The following is a 4,985-nucleotide window of genomic DNA, read 5'->3' as shown; positions in this document are numbered from 1 at the left end:
ACTGATGCCGTGATAAGTGCAATGTTGGAGCTGCACCTGCGTTTGGCCAGCGGAGGAAGCCATACAACAAACGATGAGATTGTTTGCGAGTTTGCTGAAAGCATCCAGTCTAAATTGCCTGTTGCTCTTAATATAGAAGAGGCCGGCAAAGCTATGTTCGAGGGAAGACTGAAGGGTCGTGGGTTGAGAGATCTTGGAAATCAATGTGAGAGGACAAGGTCAGTAGTCCTTGTTAAGCATTCGACGCAAGTAATTCCAAAATGTGAAGAAAAAAGAGAACTGTTTTTTATTTTTTTTTTACTTTATTTTTCTTTATTGTAGTAGCACTTTTAAAATGAAGCGAGTACCTGCGAACACAGCTGGTATGCAATTTTAGTACAAAAAAACGCAGCCCTTTTTCTGCCTTAATTGTCAAGTATGTTTTAAAGCAAATGTGAAACCAAAGAGATCTTGGAATGCAAAATATTGAGACAAGAAAGGGCACGAAAAGTTGAAAGGGGGGAAATCAGAAACAAAAGTGAGTTTTTTTTTCTCTCTTGAAGCATGCTTCTTTAATTTTCAGACTGATGGCAAGGGAGGCGTTAATTCGTTGACTACCGTACTTGGACAAGAACTGGCCGAATTTAATTCTCTCTTAAAAGTAATCAAGGTAGGCACCTTAAAAATATAGTTTTTCACAATCTGTAGGTGTTTCACAGCATTGTCCGGGCAATGCTTCCGTCATTAGTACTCCCATGGGGTAGATAGATATTTCATACACCATTTTTTTTTACATGATATTGCCTGGTTTTCAGGCATTTTATGATTCATTTCATTTTTTTTTTAATTCTTAGCCATTGTACATTCTAAGTCCATATAAGAAGGATTGATGGAAGTGCAAATACGCTTGCCAACTAAAACAACAGACTACCACAATGAGAAATTTTATGGGCCAAATTCAAATTTTCTTATACTACTTGAATCTAGCAGATCCAAAAGACGTTTGACGTCGAGGTGGATACAATGGGAAAGGACATTAGTTAGAACAGCACAAATTGGGACTCACTGATACTTGACACGATGGAAAGGTGTAATACACCTTATTCCAAAATGGCCACCATTTAAATATTCTTTTGTTTTTATTCAAATAAGCCCTTGATGCCTCGTTCTTAAGCTTAAAATTCAAAAGAATATTTTATCTTGAACGAGGCAACAAGGGCCAATTGGTATCTGCATAAATCAGCGGCCATTTTGGAATAAGGTGTATTTGCCCGAGAGAAGAAAAGCATACAAGTTGCTTGGCAACGGACGAGGGGACAACTGAAAAATCAGAGTCCTGATTTTCATTTGTTCTTTCTCTCGTTGCCAAGCAACTTGTATTTTAGGGACTCGCTGATTATGATCCCCGTTTCATTTAGACTTCTTTGCAGCAACTACAGAAAGCCATTTAGGGTCTGGTGGTGATGTCACTCGACCTGGACAAATCCTTGAACAATCAGGTTTGTATCAATTGTCGCTGCTAAAATTGGTTTAAATCTATAGCCATATGAATAATTCATAATGTCATTCTTCACTATTCGTGTTAATGGTTTGATCCTCAGTCGATTAAAACTAAAACTGCCCGACTTTCAATATACAAGACATGATAGGAAAAGGTATTTTTTTATAAACCATTGGTACATGTGTACAAAGGAAAATAAAATGCATGAAATAGACACGTATCAATGAATATGCATTACAGTATGCATGAAATAAGGAGAATCTATAAATATATGCATGAAATTGATCAACCGATGGATCTGCATGACAATTGATAAATGTGCTTTCATTTATTTGATCGTTCAAAGTTGTCATTGTTGGTCCCCTTGGGCATGAAGTAATGCTGTGTGAAAGAAGCAGAAATTTGATGTTAGCTTAGAATCAATTATAACTTTTGTGTTACACAAAAAAAGTTATGTGCGCATTGCTTCGTTAATTGTTTATTTTAGTTTTAGTCTTCATTTAATGATTCAATGTCTCTTTATGAGTTTTAGAGTTATCTTCTCTGCAATTTCTTTTTTTAATTAGATGTTAGCATTGACGCTTAGGTTTTAATCTTGCTTTGTTACGGTCTAAAAGTTTTAAAGCTTTACCTTTTTCTATTTTGCTCTGCAGCATTGTTTCATCTTGCATATGGAGCCTAGAATGAACTATATCCCAGTATCCTTGCTTTACAAATGGCCACTGTACAAAACGTCTGCCTATGCTGGGCCTTGTTCATCACTGGTAAGCACACTATCTTTGCTTTCGATTCTTGCTTGTTGTATTTCAATAATCTGATTTTAAAGTCTTGGAGGCTGTGAAGTCCATTCCTTCGTTGACGATGAACTGTCACTGAAGTGAGAAATTACGAACTAGTTACCTGCAAAATTGAGACTGTCTTTTATTCAGCACTTATGTTCCTATTTTTACATGGTGATGTTTGATGGACATTAGGTCGTGTTCAAGTGCAAACATCAAGTAAATATTTCTGAGCAGATATGGTGACACGTCAAAATCGAGGGGCAGCTCTTGTATGTTTTTCCAGACATACCAATTTTGAGGTAACTAAGTGAATTGTGCTTCTAAAAAGAAAACAATTCATTTTTACCCGAGTGGTAGTGTCTTAGTTTCAGAAATAAAACAACGTTGTTAGTTAGATGTAGAGTTGACATTTGTTAGGATGATTTTAAAATGTGCCTTTGAATTTTTAGGTCATATCACGAACTACATTGCTGCTGTTTATCTACCAACTGATCTACCGTCCAACTTCACCTGAACGAATAAAAGACTGTAAAAAAAGGAAAACTTCGTAGAGTTATTCAGACTACGTTTCTGTGAAATCTACTTATGTGATAAGATTATTTATCTTTATTCATAGTTTAAAGAGAATTTATTGAGAACTCATTTCTCTAGGTTTATTTTCAATAATTTCAGCTTCAAAGCAAGTCATTTTTTTCTCAGTTTCATTGATACTTAAGACGCGAGTGTTCCATAAATAGCTTTCCAAGAGAACACTGTATTAATGCTTTAATTTACGCGTTTTGAATTCTTGTCATTTGCCATTTCTGATAATGTGAAGTTAGAAACAGTCCTATACATTTTACGTTTGACTTAAAGAAATGATAGTTTAAGAAGTATCATAGACTTGTATGCTTTTTTTTGTGTTGAGGCTCAAACTGTTTTAAAAAGGCCTATCGAAATAATAAAGAATGGCGTTTCTTTTTTGTAACTTGTTCTCTTTTGCCAAGTATGAATTAAATTTATTGTGCATTTCTGAAATGATATGCATGACAGCATGAATATGAAAATTCGATAAGCATGATTATGCATGCAGTTCTTATGAATAAATAGTAAATATGTATGAAATCATGAATATGCATGAAATTAAATAAACATGCAAATTTTTCTATGAAATTTTATAAATTTGCAAAAAAACCGATTGATTGAATTGATGAATATGCATGAAATTTTAAAATATGCATAAAAAATCAATAAATATGGATGGAAATCGATAAATATGCATGGAATCTATAAATATTCAGGAATACACATGAACATGCTGGAATTAATGAATATGCATGAAAATTTAGAAATATGCATGAAATCATGAATATGCATGAAATTTTATGGATATGGCTGGAAATCGATAAATATGCATGGAATCTATAAATTTCCATGAAAATCATGAATACAAAAGGAGTTAATGAATATGCACGAAAATCTAAAAATATGCATGAAATTATGTATATGGCGGGAAATCGATAAATATGCCTGAAAATCGATGAATATGCATGGGGTTTATGAATATTCATGAAACTTTAAAAGTGTGCATGAAAAGCAATAAATATGCATGAAATCATGAATATGCTGAACTTAATGAATATGCATGACATTTTATAAATATGCATGAAATCATGAATATGCTGGACTTAATGAATATGCATGACATTTTATAAATATGCATGAAATCATGAATATGCATGAAAATCTATGAATACACATGAATATGCTGAAATTAATGAATATGCATGAAATCATGAATATGCATGACATTTTATAAATATGGTTGGAAATCGATAAATATGCATGGAATCTATAAATATTCATGAATACACATGAATATGCTGAAATTAATGAATATGCATGAAAATTTATAAATATGCATGAAAGTTTATAAATATGCGTGAAATCATTAATATGCATGTCATTTTATAAATATGCATGAAATCGATTAATATGCACGGAATCTATAAATATTCATGAATACGCATGAATATGCCGGAATTAATGAGTACTCATGAAATTTTATGAATATGCATGAAATTAATGAATATGCATGAAAATTTATAAATATGCATGAAATCATTAATATGCATGGAGTTAATGAATATGCACGAAAATCTATAAATATGCATGAAATTATGTATATGGCTGGAAATCGATAAATATGCCTGAAAATCGATGAATATGCATGAAAGTTTATGAATATTCATGAAACTTTAAAAGTGTGCATGAAAAACAATAAATATGCATGAAATCATGAAAATGAATATGCTGAACTTAATGAATATGCATGAAAATTTATGAATATGCAAGACATTTTATAAATATGCATGTACACATGAATATGCTGAAATTAATGAATATGCATGAAAATCTATAAATATGCATGAAATCATGAATATGCATGAAATTTTATGGATATGGCTGGAAATCTATAAATATGCATGAAAATCTATGAATACGCATGAATATGCCGGAATTAATGAATACCCATGAAATTTTATGAATATGCATGAAATCAATGAATATGTCGGAATTAATGAATATGCATGAAACTGTATGAATCTGCATGATTTTTTTATAAATATGAATAAACAGCTATAAATGTGCCTGAGATCATGAATATGCATGAAATCTTATGAATCTGCATGGAAATATTTATTTTTGATAAATATGCATGAAATTTACTGAAATCAATAAAT

General features: G+C 32.0%; 1 long non-coding RNA gene across 2 annotated transcripts in view; it reads left to right on the top strand.

Annotated features, from left to right (window-relative positions):
- LOC137985236 (uncharacterized) overlaps positions 1-3,273 on the top strand; it is a 17,597-nt gene extending 14,324 nt beyond the window's left edge. For both annotated transcript variants that reach the window (XR_011119261.1, XR_011119262.1), the window contains 5 exons: positions 1-218; positions 563-649; positions 1,398-1,478; positions 2,134-2,244; positions 2,712-3,273. The exon at positions 1-218 is cut by the window's left edge and continues 8 nt beyond it. This is a non-coding gene — a long non-coding RNA (uncharacterized lncRNA). The remainder of the gene's footprint in view (positions 219-562; positions 650-1,397; positions 1,479-2,133; positions 2,245-2,711) is intronic.
- Positions 3,274-4,985: the final 1,712 nt, after the last annotated feature.

Source organism: Montipora foliosa, chromosome 14, assembly GCF_036669935.1.
Source record: "Montipora foliosa isolate CH-2021 chromosome 14, ASM3666993v2, whole genome shotgun sequence".
Taxonomy (NCBI): Eukaryota; Metazoa; Cnidaria; class Anthozoa; order Scleractinia; family Acroporidae; genus Montipora; species Montipora foliosa.
Note: the sequence above shows the minus strand (reverse complement) of the source record. Positions and strands in the feature narration are given on the sequence as shown.